Source organism: Sceloporus occidentalis, unplaced genomic scaffold (assembly GCF_023333645.1).
Source record: "Sceloporus occidentalis isolate IW3139 unplaced genomic scaffold, rSceOcc1.0.p SCAF_2, whole genome shotgun sequence".
NCBI classification, from domain to species: Eukaryota; Metazoa; Chordata; class Lepidosauria; order Squamata; family Phrynosomatidae; genus Sceloporus; species Sceloporus occidentalis.
The window spans coordinates 80,168,330-80,188,343 of record NW_028316982.1 but is presented as its reverse complement, the minus strand read 5'-3'; the positions used below and the strand labels follow the sequence as shown (position 1 = coordinate 80,188,343).

Sequence of the window (20,014 nt, the reverse complement as noted above, 5' to 3'; positions counted from 1 at the left end):
TGTTGATAGAATAATGATACCTTTGTGTGGGACAGAGATAAATTATGGTTTAAAGATCTTATAGCTTCTCCCACTTCACTTCACTACCCACGGTGGGATATTAACCCTGCTTTTCTGGCATAATTCCTGGTTTTACTTTACTGTTGACTATTTGCCAAAAACATTTCTAACCCCCAACTCTCCTCTTCAGTTTCCACTAGCTATAATGTTCCTCTCAACACTGTTAACATTGGCAGTATGTGCTTAAAACAGCTGTTGCATCTTGATGAAGATACAATCCTTTCCTATTGTGCATAGTGTCTTGAATTACTTTGTACTTGGGGGCCTTCTTAATAAACAATGCCACATGAATCAGGTACAGCTGATTAGAAAGCTTCACTTTATTTTCCCTTACCTGACATAATTACATTGAACAGTAGAAACTCATTTATTTTCCTTTTTTATAAGAACATGATGCTTTGTAATAGTTTAAGACTCTGGGGCAGATTGAATAGGTTTATTTTCTTTAGTGTTTGAGGGAGTGCTTTTTTCCTTCTCTGGAGAATTTTGATAGATAAAAAGCATAAGGAAATACCATGTTTGGGTAACTTCAGGGGGAAATGGTACATTATACTGCTCTGCAGTTCCCCTTTGAAAATGTGTGTCAATGAAATGTAATATGCTACGCTGTTTTTATTAGCTAATAAACTGGATAGGTAGTAAAAACAACCTTATTATATTTTATGAGTCCCAAGTTGAAATCACACAGCTAGCATCACTGAAGGTCTTTTCATTTTCTTCTCTGTGTGGAAACAGTTCAAAATACATAGTTATGTATGCATTTTTGTAGCCAGGTATATCTAGGTTTTTTCATTTGCTCCAGTCTGGTATCCAAGGAAATGATAGAAGTTAGAAGCTGAAGATTTAAAGGACCTCTGAATGAAACAACCCACTGTGGTTGGTTTAGCTTTTCACCAACAGGGCTCCTATTACATGACATTAAAGCAGAGTGTGGGAGGCTTAGAATTGCTATAGAATTATAAACTATTCTGGGTTGTGTGTGACATGCTGGAACAAAATTAAGTGTCAGTGATTTTGCTACCACATGTGCCTCCTGAAGTTGCTATGGGATGTGAAAAATTGCTAAAGGTGATGGAGGGAGAGTAATCTTCAACTGCTACCTCCTTTACCTCCATGGAGATTAGCACTGCTAGGAATTAAAGATTATGGATGAAATTGTAGCTAAATTAGTTGAACTTTTGTTCCAGTGGTTACTAAAAAGTCATTATTTGAATTCCATTGATTTCAAATGGAAAAATAAAGCTATCTGTCAAGATCACAACCAAGAGGTTCAGCTTGTCAAATCACTGCTCATTCACACTTAGTCATACTTTTGAGCCTTCGTATTCACGGATTTAAGCATCTACAGCTTGAAAATATTTGAAAAATATATAAATTCTAAAAAGCAAACCTTGATGTAGCCATTTTATATAAGGGGCACCATTTACCCACATTAATTTTCACTTGTGTTGCCACTTAATTATACTCTTTTGCTCTAGCAACTTCTATATGCACATTGTTCAGCATAGAGGGGCTAGGTCACAAACTCCTCTTTTAATTAGGCCAAAGTAACTAATATGTGGGAAGTGCATTTGTTTTTTCCCCCCTGGTGTGTTTGTGTGTGTTAACCAAAATGCTGCCATTATTAGTTGTACAGTGGACCAGAATAGTGTGGGTATATATATGTTTCCTTGAAACCAATCACCCTGATTAAATTTTTCATTCCTCAGATGATTTCCTCTCTGTAGGTGGTTTGGAAAGGAGGTGGTTCAGATTGAAAAACAATCCATGGGGATAAGTTTAATCAGCCTCCCTTTCCCACACTGATGTGTTCATTGTAGTACAGCCCTCCAGAGGTGCATTTCAGTTCAAAAAGCAAAGCGCCAAGAGCCCACTCATATCTTCTCCACTATGACCATGAGTAAGACCAAAATGTATTGAAGCTTAATCCAAACAAGATAGAAGGTGGGGGACTGACTAAAGATTGGTTGTGTTGGATAGGGTTGCACTTCTCGTTAAAGATCAGGTACAGTATATAATTTGAGGATACTCCTTTACTAAAAAAATTGTTTGATGCACTTAATGATGAGGTCATTTTCTTCCAGCTCTGGTTAGAACATTTTCCATGACGCTTCTTTGCCACAATCATCCATGGAACTTGAATAGAATTTACATGGAAACTGGAACTTTTCATGTTCCTTCATGCCCCAGTACCTTCAGATTATGTGTGTCATTTCAAGTCGCCTGTTGATTTATGGTGACCCCGTGAATTTTACAGCGTTCTCTGAGGCAAAGAATACTCACAACACTCACTGAAATTTTGCTGACAGCACCTGGTAATCCTTGGCATTTCCCATCCAAGTACTAACCACAGCTGACCATGCTTAGTTTCCAAAGATCAGATAGGATCTTGTGCCTTCATGGTACAGTCAGCCTTCCATATCCAAGGATTCTTTATCCATGGATCCAACACATTCTCTCTGCTGCCGCGTATTGCCAAAATTTAGTAATGCACCACAACTGGAAGTGGAGAAAATCCAACTTATAGTTAGCTGAAAAACATTTTTTTAATTAAAAGAAAAGATGCTAGGGAGTGGCTCTGGAAAACATGAATTTGATTTTAATACAATGTAGATTATACCTCAGCAGTCAATGAATGGAGTGCAAAGGTTGTTGGGGAGGATGTGTGCATGCATGTTGCTCCCTCAGTTAGATATTTCACAACTTCTTTCACTAGTGATTTTAGTGCTTTGTTCAACTGAGTCCAAAAGTAAGTAAGTAAATCAGCAATTCCCATATTATCTTGGGAATTGCACTTGTGTGCCATGCTAACATCTGAGTACTTATAGCAACTTCAGTATAAGTGCTGTTTTTACGCTCTAAATATTTGTTGAATTTGAATGTATCCTCAAACAAGGGTTAGTGTGCAATATCTCACAGTGGCAAAGAACAGCATAATAGGCTCTTGCTGTATAAAATGGTGCAAAATCTTACTTATCACATTTTGTGAGCCAACTTCTTTTGTGTCAGCCTTGTGCAATCTCAACATCTCTGTGGAGGAATTAAATAAATTAGCTCCAAATGGTGAATCAGAGTCCTATAAATCTTAACATGATGGAATGCTACAAGGAAGCATTCAGGCAATGCAGACTTCCATGTAATTGTAATTATGATCAGCCTTTTCCAGCAAATGAAGCTGTTTTTAATGAAATGCAGAAAAATTGGTCACATTCTTCTAATTTGTACTAAAAGCTATCTTGGTAATGCTTCATCTACAACGTCTTGTCTTAAAACTACCTTTGGGAGGATCAGAAAACATTTTTCGTTCCAGGATAAGCTAAAACCAATTAGGATTTCTTTAAAAAAACATTTAAAAGAGGGTAGCTAAGAGTAGTTATGGTTAACACGTGATTGGTTTGGGGGAAAGGGGATAGAAAACGGTTGTTTGCTTTTTTTTACAAAGATGCTAAAATTAAATGATATTTTATTCCTTTATTCATAGCATGCTTATATTACGCACGCACACAGAGGTGTTGACTTCACTCATGAGGATTCATTCCCACTGAAAGTAGTGCTTGACTATGTTATTACTGAACTCATATTTGAATAGCTAGTCTAGTTTCCTGAGAAATCATTAAGCCCCCAATTTGAGTGTTCCCTCTGTCATAACTAGTGGTTGACCTCAATTAAGCCACAGCTTCTCATTGTCACTCCAGTCACACAATATGGCAATGATAATAAAGATTGATTGATGCTTGCCATTCATGTGTATGTGTGAATGTTTTAAGGAAACAATATAAAAACAAGCATTATAAAAACCATAATGTGTTTACATGCTTTGCAGTGCAGTATATCATAAGTACACTGCAAAATGAAGGGAAATGGGAGAATGAGAAATATTAGCAGCTACAAATTGTGGCTGTCAGGTTAGTATAGTCTCATAGCTAATACAGTTGACTGGCAGGGCACTTGTAAAAAAAAATAATAAATACACTGCTAAATCTCTTGTACTATTATGCAGTTTAGTCCAGTATTAGACAGAATAGTTGGCTAGATGGACTGTTAGTTTGGTCATGTAAGCCACCTTTGAAAGGTCCAGGACCAATATTCCATACATACCCCAGGCCCATTTCAGAATGCACCATCCATCCTACTAAAGCCTGGAGGGCTACAAATTCACTTCTGATTTCAAAACCTTAAATAATAAATAAATGTTACTTTTTATACCTTATTATTGTTGGTGTGTGCCTTCAAGTAATTTTTTACTTATAGCAATCGTAAGATGAACATTTCATATGATTTTCTTGGCAGAATTTGTTCAGAAGTTATTTGTCTTTGCATTCATCTGAGGCTGAGAGAATGTGACTTGCCCAAAAACACCCATTGGCTTTCCATGTTCAGGCAGGAATTTGAACCCAGGTCCCCAGAATCCTAATCAGCACTCAAATCACTGCACCACATTACATCTATTTTTATACCTTGTACTTTACTTTTAAAAATCAGAACAAGGTGTGCTTCCTGTGATGTGATTATCTTTGTTTAACAACAACAAAAAGTAGGATTTGGAGGGAGCTCCATGTGTCTCAAAAATGAGTGAGGATCCCCATATACAGGTCATGTGTTGCTCACTCTTTCTGTAAATCCTGATATTTAGGGCTTTGTGTAGCCCATGATTGGCATGAACCAGAAGTGATCCAACATGCAAAGCCTTTTTGAAAGATTGGGTAGGCTTATCCCTATGATACTATGTTTCTGCACATGTGTGCATGCTGTCCTGACACTAACCGGGACAACTATTATACACAGCTGTGTTATTGTGCAAGAACTATAGAATCATGTTTATGTAGTGAAAGATTACATATCAGTGAATGAGGATTTTTATAAGTACCCTGGAAGCAGCACAGGGAAGCCATTTACAGTTAGTGGTGAAAAGTAGGAATTGTGCCTAAGGCAGTAGACTAATTTAGGAGACTAGACCTCTCATTCTCATTTCTTGCTTAAATATCTTTTTCTGTCCAGAGGCAAATTGCTCAGCTTTTTCAACTCCTCAGAGGATTGCTGTGAGTCTGAGCCTATTGTTATTTCTAAGTATTAGTGTAATTCTTAGAAAGTTGGTGATGTATGAAATAATTAAATCACAGTATTAAAAGGCAGCATTCTTTTTAAAGAATCTAGCAGATAGGAAATGGATGGAGAGAAAAACTAGAGTATTATTTTCTGTTGCCCAGTCATCTTGATGCTAATATAAAGCAAAGTTCAAGCATCTTGGAAAACAAAGTGTTGATTACTAGGTGTCAGTAGGGGTTTCTCAGAAACAAGTCACGTCAGACCACTCATCTTTCCTTTTTTTGACAGTGGTATTGGTTTGGTAGATCACATGAATACTATGGAAACATTGTATCTTGTTTCAGCAAAGTAAGCTACCCAATTATGTTGACAAGATGATAAAATTAGTTAGATTCACATCAGGTTGAACATCTGCAGTACACAAGTGTTAATGAGTGTGTTAGGATTCTTCTTTAAGGAAATCTCAAGTAGAGTGCCTCTAGTCTGTAACCGGTATTCTTCACTGTGGCAACTTAATCCAAACTAACAAGATGAGATTCAGCAGATAGTGGAAGGATAAATTGGGGGTGACCTGGGCTGGCAACAGTGCATGTGAAAAGGACATAGGTGCCCCAGCTAAATTTGAGCCAGTGACCTAATGTGGTTGCTAAAAAACTAATTTAAATCTTAGGCTGCATTAAGGGAAAACATAGTGTCCAGCACTGTATATACATAGTTATAGGAGTTAGATACCAGTTTACCTGCCCTGGTCCATTCCTAAGGAAACCTGGGATTTGCAGTTTGGTGAGGTACTTGGAATTCTCAGCTTGCAAACTTTGACACTGTTGCTCAGAGGAATGAACAAGAGTTCTCTGGCACATAATCCCTAGGTCTTCATACAAATTCCAGGTTTCCATAGGATAGATCCATGTCAGTTTAAAGTGGTCTGAAACTTGCATGGTCATGTGTTGTGTGACTTCATGTCATTTCTGACATATGGCAACTCTAAGATGACCCTATAATGGGTTTTTCATGGCTAGATTTGTTCAGAGGGGGTTTGCCTTTGCCTCCCTCTGAGGCTGAGAAAGCATGACTTTCCCGTTGTCACCCAATGGATTTACATGGCTGAGCATGGATTCAAACCCTCATCTCCAGAATCATAGTCCATCACACTGGTGATGTAATGTAGATATAGTCAAGGTCAGAAGAAGTAATAGTGCCCCTCTACTGTGCCTTAATGAGGTCCCATATACACTACTATGTCCATTTCTGGGCACCACATTTTAAGATGGATACAGATAAAATGGGATGTGTCCAGAGGAGAGCAACCAGGCTGATAAGTGATCCAGAAGCCAAGAACTATGAGGAAAAATTGAAAGAGCTGAGTATGTTTATCATGGTGAAGGAAAAATTAAGTAGCTGTGTTAAATGGATTCCAAATAAGTGAAAGGCTGTCATGAAGAAGATGGGGCAGATTTGTTATTTGCTGTTCCAGAGGGCAGGACTAGAACTAACAGGTGAAAACAGGAAAGAAGTGGGTTTCAGCCACACATTGGGAGGAATTCGTAAACAGCGAGAACTATCTAGCTAGAAGTAGGCTAGATTGTCATAGGGGTTTGTGTGTTCTCCTTCTCTGGAAGTATTCAGTGTTTCAAGCCCTGCTTTCAGAGATGCTGTAGATGCACCTTGCAATGTAGAGCCTGCATTGATCTTCAGAGTTCCTTCTAATTTTATCTCCTGTGTAGATGTGTTCACCTAAAAGAAGTAACATGAATACTATATAATTGGAACAGTATGCTTTTCTACCAATTTATGATGGGACAAAGATGTGAAAACAATCGTAAAAGAATTTACAGGCATACCTCAAGTAATAAAGCCTTTGACAAAGAAATTCCTTTTTACAAAGTCTTTTTATGCCCATCCAACTGCTGTCATTTCCTCCTTGTCCTCTGTTTTGTTAGAATTTTTTAAAGTAGCATTGGCATGAGAGGATAGTGAAGGAGAGCCGGAGAAACATATACATTTGATACTGGGCTGCAGCAGCATGTCTGCAGCAAACAATGCAATAAAAGGTGAGCTGGGAAAAAATGGGATTCTGCTCCAGCTGATCCTATAGCAGCTGTATGTGACTGTGTACAACAGGCAAGGTAAACAGAAACTTCCTTGAGAAACCCTTACTGGATATGTGTGAACAGCAAAACAGAGAAAAGGGGGAAGCAGTTGGTCCAGCATAGTGTAGTGAACTATGACTTTGAAGACCAGGTTAGATTCCCCACTCGACCATGGAGATCCACTGGATGATCTCAGAGTAGTCACACAGTCTCAGTCCTGGAAAATGCCATAGTAGGGTCGACTTAGGGTTGCCATAAGTTGGAAATGACTTGAAGGCAACAACAACAGCAAGAATAAGTGATGAGCCTGTCTCAGTACCTCCCCTCAGCATGGTTTACGAAATATAATTTTTTGTTGCATTGCTCTTCTTTTCAGTATTGTTATCTTTATTCTTCCCATGTTATTTCTGCCTCTGATACCAAGTTTTCTGTTAAAGATGTCATGACCAGAGACACATCTGCTGTGTTAATTGAGGTGTACCTGTACTGATGAAGTCAGAATATCATCCCATGTTAACAAAATTCTGGTCCCTGAACTGGAGGGGGACAAAAGAAGCTCCCCTATACTGAGTCAGACCATTGGTCTACCTAAGCCATGACTGTCTGCTCTGACTGACAGCAAATCTCCATATCTTTACGATCTAATTTATTTCCAGTAAATAACAATATTAATCATCTAGCAAGTATCAGCATCCAACAAGGAATTTGTGGCTGCATCTAAGAAGTTGTTCTTTGTTTAGACTGACAGAAGTCAGAATGGAGCATAATCCCCGTATAGTTTGTGGGTGCCAAATATGCTGAATCTGTACACCTAAAGTTGGTAGTAGCACATTGAGGAATAGAGGTGGTCTGTTGCTTGCTGCATGTGCGTGCACGCGCGCACACACACAAAATCCTGCCCACAGTTTAACTTGTACATGCAACAGTCAAGTTATTTTTCGTGTCTGGCTCCAAAACTCAAGCCTGCTCACTTTCAGAATACTAATTTGGCTTTTGGATGTGCCCAGTAAGTTTGTTTAGGAATTCATCCACATGCTGTTGGTTTCTTTGAGCACCAGAGGAAAGAGCCTGGTGATTCTACTTCACAAAACATGCTACTTACAGTTCTTACACTCCTGAAAAGGCCTCCATGTGCAACTGACCTCATACACCTAGGCTTATTCCTCTGAAGATAACTAATTGGGATGTATCCAGCGTTTTGATATGGTTGTGCACATGGCCTTTCTCAGAAACCTATCCCATGAGCCCCAAACATTATCCAACTGGCTCTTAATGCCTTTGCTACTCTGAAAAGCATTTTGTTAGAAGGGACTTGAAGATGAATTGTGCAAATATCTATAGCTCCTGTAGGGACGTCCTCTCCTGCTGCCCCCTACGGAGGAAGAGAAAGGAAGGCTGCCATGTCCTTTGAACACTGAAAAGCTTTCAGCCTCAAAATATGTGTGTGAGAAACCCTGTACCCAGGCCAGTTTAGGTATTCAAAACCTCCAGTGCGGTATACAACACTCCACTTTGGCATTTGAGGAACTGTAAGTGGGGTTTTGTATTTTGTTTCTTTTTGTTCATGCAACAGCAGAACAGCTGCTCATAGAGCTTCCTTCTCCTCTCCTATTTTGTGGGTTTTTTTTCCACTGTTTTAATCCCTGACATCAATCAAGCCATAACACTTAAAAGGGCACAAAAGCTCAATTTGTTCTAGTATTGCCCTTGACATGCTTTTCTCCTCTTGTGGATGCAGGAGTATAGAGTTGTAATGCAGTGTAAGAGAATTACATTAACCTCTCCTAGTTACAGAATGAAGAAAGAAGGTAGAGTGCTAATTCCTTTAAGAGGGCTGTTAAGTATCTAAAACGACTTAATTTGCAGTTTTTGCTGTTCACACAGATGAAATGGGAAGCATTTTAATTCATCAAATATTTGTATGTTCTGGGTACCCATCCCCCATTGTCACTACTGGCCCAAAGTTTGCTGAAGCAGGAAAATATCCAGTAGCTTGATGTAATGTGGATATTAGTAGAGTTGTTGTGTGAGTTGTCAAATTTTAGAGCAAGGCCAAAACTAGAGCTCAGAAATAGCATACTTTTGTGAAATCTCTGAAGATGGCAGCCACAGAAGCTGGGGAAACGTCAGGAAGAAACTCTTCTAGGACATGGCCACAAAGCCTGAAAAACCCACAATAAACTAAGCACACTTTGGATTGTAAATTCCAGAATCCCTAACCAGCATGGCCATTTTTCCACGCTTTGGCAAAAACTTTATCAGGCAAGCTGGGTCAGAAAGATTAAGTTGTTAGGAGAAAACATAAAAATAAAGGACACACAGAGACAGTAAAACCCAAATATGAAACATCACTTGCTGTGACTTGAGGTTATACATTTTTCTGTTCCCCACTTTATGGTCCTGACATATCAAGCAGAAATCTAGTTCATGTATCCATGAGACACAAAATCCACCAATGGGCAATACTTTTATTAGGAGTGACCAAAATGTCAAAAGTTACATGAGCTTTGCTGTTTACTCTTGGGATTCAGATCCCTATTTCTCCTTAATGATTGTGAAGACATTAGTATCATGACTCAGGGACGTTGGTCTCAGTTCTTTCTGGGTGATCTGTTCCACCATGCTACCCTGAACACAGAAGATTATGTCTGATTTCTGGAACTAAGCAGGGTTGGGCCTGGTTAGTATTTGCGTGAAAGAGCATGGGAATCTCAGATATCATCAGGAAAGAACTATGCCTGAGACCCTGGAGAGCTTTTGCCAGTCACAATTGATAGATATGGGAGGGTGGGGAATATGTGGCCTGTGAGTAGTCCTTACCCCACTTTTGTTTAATTTTAAAAGGGTGGTGGTTCATGGGTTTGGGAGAACCAGTGTCCATGGACCACTTCTTTTTAAAATAATATTCCAGATGAGAAATGTCTCCAGACGTCAAAATTGCTGCAAAACACAACAATTTAGCTTGTTTTACCCCTACCGTCTCTAAAACTAAGGAACCCCCCCCTCCAATAATAAGAAAATTGGTTAAATTTCAGATTGGGTCAGATCAGCTGTACCTCTTGTACAGTTATGCACTTCTGGGCTTGATGAACCAGAGTTGTGACAGGTTTTTTATGTTCAGGTTCTATTTTACAGTCTAAAATAAAGGTTTGTTACTCTTAACATGCAGAGTAAGACAATTAAAGGATCAGCAGTCAATAGTATCTGCTGAGCAGAGAAATTTTTGAAGATCAAACAGTTGATGAGTACAAAAGTTGCATGTTGCTTGACAGGAAACACATGAAAAAGAAGGTCTTTCTATCTTGTCGTAATGCTTAAATTTTCAGATCTTTTACCAATAGAGAGTACAAGCTGATCTCCTGGCTCCCTCAACCCATTCTTGTGATGTGGGAAAACTGTGTGAGTACTGGGAGTGGGGTGTTTATTGTGGTGTTGTGCTTAAAAATAAGTATCAAAGCTAAGAACAAACATCTTAACATAATGCATACTTGATTTGACTGGATTCAAAGTGGGTGTTAATTGCTTCACTCTGACCAAAAGTTAAACAATTCTGCCTTTGAAAGGAAGACACAGCAGCCTAAGGTAATGTGGTTTACAAAACAGTAAAATAAAAGCACCAGCAAAAATTATGTTGTAGTACAACTTGAATATATTAACCTCACTGCTGCTCAACATAATGATAGCAATGTTTTGTAATTCGTTGGAAGGTATAATTGCATAGAGATCAAAGTGGAAGAAAGCAATGCGAGAACTTCTAATGTTAGTATAACATATTGCCTCTAAGAAATAAAAATGTCATTATCCAACCCCCAGTGATGTTGGTCATTAAATACATTGCTATCTGCTAATTTGACTGTCATTCTCATTCACGTTCAGAATGATCCTAAAAATGTCAGGATACTCCTGAAAATCAGCATCATACCCCAAAATAAAGACTAGAGTGAACTTCTTCAAAATAAAGAAACATCCTGGTTTTTAAGGTCTGGAGATCAAAATATGAAGATCTTTGTACTCAGAAGATTATATCCCTGTTAATGCAAACCATGGAAAAGTCAATTGAATCACCATGCTGGTTGTGAAATTCTGGGAATTGCAATCCAGAAAGTAACTTTCTAGAGCCCTGCCCTATTCCAGTGCATCAGGTATTTGTTTCCCCATTCCTTTCAATAAAGGGTTCAGCTCTCTCTCATTGATTGTTAAGGAGCAGCAAGAAACCTTGTTTTCTGTTCCAGAAATTTCGGAACCCTCCACCCCATTATAAGAGATCTGTGAAATATTCTGACTCTTTCAGTTAATAAATATTGTTCAGTTACAAAATGACATTTGGTTGAGTCCAAAACAGGCAGAACCAAAAGGGAGGCAAGCCTAGTATAGAACTAAATGTTAAACTTTTTGATAGCTTAATGGTTTCAAAAGTGGCAAACCTATCTAGATTTTTCATAAAGAGCCAGTGAGGGGTAGTGGTTTGAGTGTTGACTTTATGTCTGGGAGGCCAGAGTTCAAATCCCTGGTCAGCCATGGAAACCCAGTGGGTAGCCTTGAGCAAGTTATAGCGTGTCAGCTTCAGAGGTAGGCAGTGGTGTAAGATGAATGAGTGAGTTCTGACTTAAACCCAGAGCTGAAGAACCGAAGAACCAAGGAATTGTGCTTTAAACATAGCTAAAGGAACAAACAAGATGGTTCCGCGCAAAGCATTGATGTGACGAAGGTATTTGGCAACCGAGGCGAGGAAAGTCTGAAAACTTGGAAGCTGAAGCAGGGTGCCGTCCAGGTGTGACAAACCATGACCGGGAAGAACCTTATCTCCTGAGTTGCCATGATGAGGAACTGACAGGACAATGGAGAACTTTGAACAGAACGAGTTGCTTTGAACATGGACTGATCTGAACAACCTGTCTGTCCTCCCAAAAGAGGAAGTTGAGTAATGGGCTGCAATATTGCAAGACTTCAGCAGCCAAGAGCCAGAGAGAAGAAAAAGTATAAAGACCCTGGACTTTCATCTCCATTTTGTTGGCATCTACCGCGGCAACGGTGTCATCCCCAGCCTTCGAGAACAACTGATCAATGTTCGGCGGAAGGAAAGTGTGTGTGAGTATTGTATGAATGTGTGAGTGAAAGAGCTCTTGATAATCAATGGTTGTGTTACTTGTGTGATTCAATAAATGTTACATGCATGGTGTTTAAAACCAAATTTGGTGTCTCAATGTCTTTCTCAGCCTTGCTGTGAATAGGTCCACGGAGGGAGAGGTTTTCATTACACGCTCTCAGGATAAACAGGTTGCCCTTACAATCTTGGGCATAACAGTGGCATACCCCTCTGAAGAAATCTTGCTAAGAAAGCCTATGGTAGATTTGCCTTAGGGTTGCCATAAGTCAGAAATGACTTGAAGGCATACAGTAACAATAGTCTGCATTTAGTTCCTTGATGAACATAAATAAACCTTTGCATGCAGAACCATGGTAGTCATTACGTAAATGCCGGCACTGTCATGTGCACCTTATGTACTTGAGCTCATCTGCCAGGTTAGTGATGGAATATAAGGCCTGGGGGGGGGGGAGGCAAGGCATATTCCAAACAAAATAAATAAAGAAGCTTTGTAAAATGTTATTTTGCTTGTCTATGCCTGCTTTATCCATCACATTGTAACTGAGGCAAGTCCCCCAATGCAAACAAAGTTTGTGTTTCCCCATATTTGTTGCCTAACTACTACAAAGTGTTTTTTCTACAGCCTGAGGAGATAATCTAGGGAGTGAAAAATCATGTCAAGCTGTAAAAAAAGCTTAGACTGAAAAGAAATACTGATATACCTCACTTAGCTGTGAAGTATACTTCATTTTGATGGTCAACTTGGTGTAGTGATTTGAGTGTTTGAATACAACTCTGGAGATCAGGCTTGGAATCCGCACACAGCCATGGAAATCCACTGGATTAGCTTGGAAAGTCACACACTCGCAGACTCAGAGGAAGGCAAAGGCAAATTCCTTCTGAACAAATCTTACCAAACAAAAAACCTAATCCTACTGTGATATGTTTCATTTTAGGGTTGCCACAAAATAGAAACAACTTGAGGGCACACAGCAACAATAATACCTCACATAATGAAGTAGACTTATTTATTTATTTTATGTGCTGCCTTTCTCCCTTGAAAGGGACCCAAAGTGGTTCACAAATAAAAATCCTAACAAACATATTACAATAAAACAATTAAAAACATCAGCTAAAAACAAGATAAAATTACAAACATTAAAACCACAATACCCACACCATATAACAAACACCCCATGTACAAGCCATTCCATGATTACACATTAAAAGCCTGCCTGAATAAAACTGTTTTTGCATGTCAATGAAAAGCAAGCAGGGAGGGAGCGGCCAACCTTGCTTCTTGCGGAAGGGCATTCTAGAGGGCAGGAGCAGTCACTGAGAAGGCTCTCATATCTCACCAGGCGAGCCTTTGATGGTGATGGGACCGGAAGCTCCGCACCACTGAGCCCGACTCCCAGAGCATCGCGGGGCGGAAGGACCGCCCCTTCCGCCCCACACACCAATAGGGAGCCGGGGCAAGCCCCAGTGCATACTGGGGCTTGTAGTTTTTGCCGCCTCTAGCAGCAAAATGGTCTGCCCGGCTAGCGGGCGACCGTTTTTTGTTTAACTGGCCCCATTCAGCATTTTCACTGTGGTGTTTTGCACGTGCTTAAGTTTCTGAACAGTTTCCAAAGGCAGCCCCATATAGAGTGTGTTACTGTAGTCCAAACGGGATATAATCAAGGCATGTGTCACCATAGTCAGATCTAATGTCTCAAGGAATGGACGCAGCTGGAGCAGTAGTTTGGACATCCAGGCTCAGAGTTGAGTCCAGAAGCACACCCAAGCTGCGAGCCTGAGGTTTCAGGGAGAGTGTAACCCCATCCAGCACAAGCAGTGTGCCTATTCCCTCATCTGCCTTATGATTGACCAGGAGCACATCTGTCTTGTCTGGATTAAGCTTCAATTTGTTTGCCCTCATCCAGTCCATTAGTGACTGCAGACACTGGTTCAGTACAGAGACAGCTTCCATGGAATCAGAAGGGAAGGAAAAATAGAGTCACACCACACTCCAAAGCTCCGGATGCCCTCTCTCAGCAGTTTCATGTAGATGTTAAATAACATGGGGACAGAACAGAACACTGAGGGACCCCACAGGTCAGTGGCCAAGGAGTCCAACAGTAGTGCCCCAACACCACCTTCTGAGTTTGTCTCTCCAAGAAAGACTGGAACCACAGCACAACAGTTCCCCTAAGTCCCATCCCAGAGAGGCAGCCCAGAAGGATACCATGGTCAATGGTATCGAAAGCCACCAAGAGATCCAGGAGAACCAACAGGGACACACTCCCCCTGCCCAGTTCCCTCGTTCCTGGGCATTGCTTTTTTAACAGAAAATATCGTATGAGAGTCTGAAATAACATGGAAATAATAGGGTTAGGGTCCTACACCACAAAAAAGAAGAACAGTTCGACATGTTTCAGCAAACAGCAGACAACTGCATTGAGATACCAATTTGTCAGTTAAATATATGCCTGCTTTTGTTTTGCTCTTCACATCTTATAGCAGCATATGGAAAGAGGAAATAAAATTATCCTGTTCTTTGCATGAAATTTGCTATGGCTTAATGGTTAATAAGAAACAGGTCTGGTATGGTAGTGGTCTAACATGGACAGGTTTCCCAGTACCAAGGAAATGAGGCAGGAAAGGTTAGGAAAGGAATCTGCCTATTAAATATAGATTGAAAGTTAGAATTGGGGGTTGTGTGTTATCTCTGTTTTTCATTTTATAAGGAAAAACCTTTATATTTAAAATGGTAAATAGATGTCCCAAACAGCATCTACAGAAAATCAAGTATAGATTTCAGAACAGTTACTGTCTCCCCACAAGATAAACAAATAAACCTGAATTTAATAGCAAGTTGGTAAGGGTTTCCAGTGGGGAAGAAGATGAACAATAGAAAAGTGGGTAGCACTTTAAATACAGAATTGTACACCATTGTTACTTCCTTTACTATGAGAAACTGGCTTTCAAATATATTTTACAAGGAGGAAAGAGAAGAGGAGTACACACAAGTGTTTCTTGACTGTGTTTGTGGATGGATGTATGTATGTAGCTGTTTTGCTTTTAAATGAATGCATATAAATACTCAATTGAGCTAACATGCAAATGTACTACTTTAGTTATTAAAATGAAAGAAGAGAAATGAAATTTTTGAGATTGCAAGATTTTCTGAATGAAGCCCCCAGTGTTGCAATGTTACTTCTTAACAACATGGAAATATTCATAGAACATTGGCCAAGGTTTCATGGATCTTTAGAAACTGCTGCCTTTATATTTGATCAAGAAGAATAGTCTTCTTTCTTCAAGTTATTGGAAAAAACAAGACCCACTGTTTGTTCAAAGCAAACTAACTGTGATCTCTGGTTGCCAAAGCAATGTGAAGGGAGTAATAAAGTATCACACAGAGAAGTGATAGAAACAATAACCATCCAATTGACTGCCAGTCATTGAACTTTTATTCTCATTAGTATGAAAGGTAATGCAGTACTACATTATCTTTTGGGTTTCAGAAGTGAATCCTGGTATCTATATATTACAGTTCTATCAGAACTGAGAACTTGAATGTATGACAAATGTAACAAGTGATAAACAGGCAGATCTTGTAAAAGTTTTTTTTCAACTACAGCTCCCAGTATCCCAGAGCTAGCATGGCTGCAGATTGGGAATATCTATCCTGAATCAGTGAATGGGTAGTTCTATGGAAAGATCTCATGGTATGCAAAACCAAAACTTCCTTAACACTTGCATTAGAAGTAGGTTTCATGAAGGAAGCAATGAAAGAAGCCAAAACAGAGAAAGGAAGTTAAAGCGGAGAAGCCAGCCCAACAGTGATCATAGCAACAACAAGGAAGGCTAAAAACAACCATGTGTCAACATAGAAAATGCATTTGGTAACGTAATTTCAACAGCTGCAATGTGGATTATGTAGCATTAGCTGTTTGGCAAGAAACCCTAGAAGTAGTCAGAAATGTCATGAAGTTAATTGTCATCAGCAGAGAGTAGTTCAGTTCACATGGTATGGTTAAACTTAGAAGTATTCTGCCATGTTGATGGGGGTACTTGCTTTGCTTCTTCCAAAAGCTGAGGGGTTGTGTTTTACTTGCTTCATGTTCTGGGTGATTTCCTCAAGGCCACTTAGATGTAAGTGGATAACTAATCTATTAGGATGTGACAAAGACACAGGTGTTTAAGTTACTGGCAGTAGCATCTTTTGTGTACCAAAGGCCATAGAAGATGGGATATCTGAATAGCTCCAGATTGGATCTAAGTACCGAATGGCAGATCAATGAGAATACCAAGGTGTCTGGAGCCATGCTGGTTCTGCTCAGTGGAATAAACACAGGCAACAATTTACCAGTGGTTACTTGTGCGCGTGCGCGTGCGCACACACACACACGTACATACTTAACCATTTGCTCACCAAGGCAAATATTTGCCAGTAGTTACTTGCAGCAGTATATCTTTAGTCACCTGGTGAGTCAGTTGTCTGTATCTCACTGTCAAGTAGCAAGGAGAATTTGTCACCTTTTTGCACCTGACCAGAAATCAAAGAAAGTAAAAGATAATCATCATGTCAAGTGGTTACACATGCACAGTTGCCACTTGAAAAATGATCACATGTACTAGTTATGTGCAAAATGAAGACAGGAACAACAGAACTTCATATCTCTTTAATGAGTCCATCTCACAGTCGGTTGTCTCTTCCCAACTCTCAACTGAAAAAGAATTATTTGTTTGTCTTTGACTGGCTTGGAAATTGACTGGATGTACAGACAAATTTTAATTTCAAGTCAGACCCAAATTCAGAGGGAGTCTGTATATGGCTCAGATTTGGCTATGGCCTTTTGAACTGGCAGAGTTTGTACTTCACACTTTCCCCCTTCCAAGTTTACTCTCATTCCTAATATTTACCCACAGAATTGGAGTCAACTGGCACATGTCCTAATAAAAACATTAAAATGACATCTTCCCCAATCTTCATCATCCATCTTATTCCTGGCAGTGATACCGCCTTTTACCAATCCCAATTACTCTTTATATTTTGTCAAGTTCTAAGAAAGTCAATCTTCTCTCTGTCCCCATTGTTCACATAGGTACAAAGGAGGTTCCTTTTCTCTCTGCTTTTCTGATTCTTCGTCCTCTGAGCCCAGATGGCTTTTGCTAATCACTTTTCATCCAACAACCATAGTGCCTTATAGTTGCTAGAATCCTTTCCGTTTCCCCCCCAGCCTTCTGTCCTTCCTGTCAGCCCAGTGTCACTTTTGTGTCTGTTCCTGCATCAAGAGCTTTCCCTACTAAGTGCTGTAATATGTTACTGTTATGTTATTGTGTGCCTTCAAATCATTCCTGATTAATGGCAACCCTATTACAGGTTGTTGTTGTTGGCAAGCTTTGTTCAGAGAAGGTTTGCTATAGCTTCCTCTGATGCTGAGAGAGTGACTTGGCCAAGGTTTCCATGGTTGAGCTATGACTAATATGCAAAGCTCTAGTCCAACACTCTAACCACTATATCATGCTGGCTCTTCTGTGATATGTGGTTACCATATATACTCAACTATAAGTCAACCTCATGTATAAGTCGAGGGCAAGTTTTGGGGCCAAAATTATGGATTTTGATATGACCAGTGGATAAGTTGAGGGTAAAATTTAGCAGCACGTAGCAAAGGATCTAAAGGATGAAGCAAAAGAAAACAGTGCCAAAGAATATAGAAAATTCCAGCAGGCATAACCTTTGTGCTCACAGTAAAGTCTGGATGGATGCAGGTGTGTATGTGTGTGTGCTTCCAGGGCAGATTATACTTTTGCCTTTCACTGTGGATTTTTCCTTCTTTTAAATAAGTTAAGATACAGTACTTATATTGACTCGTGGATATGTCGACTCAGTTTTTTGGCGTAATTTTTTTTACCTAACTTTCTAGACTTATACATGAGTATATACAGTACTTAATGTTATCAAGTAGTCAGGCTTTTTTCTACACTGACTAGGTGAAATAATATTATTTAAGTGACCAACAGCATACTCGAGTGCTGCAAACCTTCAAACCTTATGGGATTCTCCTTAAGGCATGGGTGTTGTTTGTTGCTAAAATAACATAAGATAAAGTGAAGAGATTCTCTTCCTTCTCTCCTCCTTCTCCAGCTGGAGAAGGAAGTGCTGACAGTTTCTTCCAAGGTTTCAACAGTCTGAATTGCCATCTGTAATTATATACACTCTGGATATGGTTCTATTTATTGCTCACATTTTGCCCTAGATTGATTTGATACTGTATTTCATTTGAGTCAGCTGTTCCCTCTGCAAAAAACAAAACAAAACCTTATCTTGAAAAGTCATCATTTTGTAATACCTTCTGAGATTATGTTAGGTGGATTTCACACAGTTAGAAAGCAGATTTTAATGAAGATACTTCTATAGGAGGATATTTAGTCGCAAATTAAAACTTCCTTGTTTCCCAAAGCTTTTGGAATTATAGGCATTTATCAGTTTGCTTTGTGTTTGATTGCATTGGTTTGTGTATCTCTTTCTTCACAATTTGGTTGACAATTATAATGTATTAGCTGTGTATTTGCATTGCTCTTTTCCTCCTGAATGTATGTATGTATGTATGCATATATTCAATTGTATACCTTTGACAGGGCTGGCTGTCTTTTTGCTATTTTACTTGTGAAGCACCATGTAGTTTGATAGTGCTATATAAATAGGTGGTGGTGGTGGTGATGATGATGATGATAATTTTGATGTTGCAGGCTGTCAAAACACGTGAATTAGATTTTTGGTACTTGCATTGGTTCTACTGATGGGAAACAGAGAATAAGTGTAGCGATCTCTCTGTTTGGTTCACCCAGTCTATTTGAATCTTTTGAAGCTGGTCTATATCAACAGGCACAGGTGTTCAGAGCAAATTAAAATAGAAGTGATTATATGTTCCAGCTGCTGGCCTACATGTGGTGCTTGTAGAGCAACCGAAAAACAAAGCCAGAAATTTCAAGGTAAATATCAGTAACCTCTGCATTAGTACTTTTAATAATGATTATTTAGGACCATCATTGATGTACATGTAATATCTTTGCTATGCAAAGGCCGTTGCTGTGTATTAAATGAACGTGAGAGGCAGGATATGAATTCCTGAAGTTGGAGAGACAGAGTAATAGCATTCAGGAATTACATATGAAACACTTTGAATTACTTGGTAGAAAGAGTACATGTAGGATGACAGCAAGAAAATCCAAGCTGTAATTTATTTATTTATCCATTAGTTACAGTTGCATTCTGTCTTTCTTTTAGTGGCTTAAAACAACATACATGGCTTTTCTCCTTATCCCCTTATCCATACCACAATATTATTTGATAGATTTGGCTGGGGAAATGATAGCCTCAGGTTTCCTGGCTGATTGGGAGTTTGAACCTGCCAAATCCCAGACAAAATGGAGGTGTTGTTGGTCAGCTGAAAGGGAATAGAAATTCAGCCTGCACTGGATAGGGGTACACTCTCTGAAATCTGATGTTTGTAGTTTGGGCCTACTGCTGAATTCATCCCTGAGCATCTAAGCCTACGTTTCAATATTGACCAGAGGTGTGTTTGCACAGTTAAACCTGGTGCACCATCTGTGCCTGTTCCTCAGGATGTCCCATTGGATCTCTGGAACACATCGCCTTATTACATCCTGTTTTGATTGCTGTAATGCATCCTGTGTGGAGTTGGCTCTGGAAAACGTTCAGAAACTTCAGAGGATC

At 39.4% G+C, this 20,014-nt stretch overlaps 1 protein-coding gene across 2 annotated transcripts in view; it reads left to right on the top strand.

Moving 5' to 3' along the window:
• Positions 1–20,014, top strand: part of FAM53B (family with sequence similarity 53 member B) — a 160,919-nt gene that overhangs the window by 81,577 nt on the left and 59,328 nt on the right. The window lies entirely within an intron of this gene.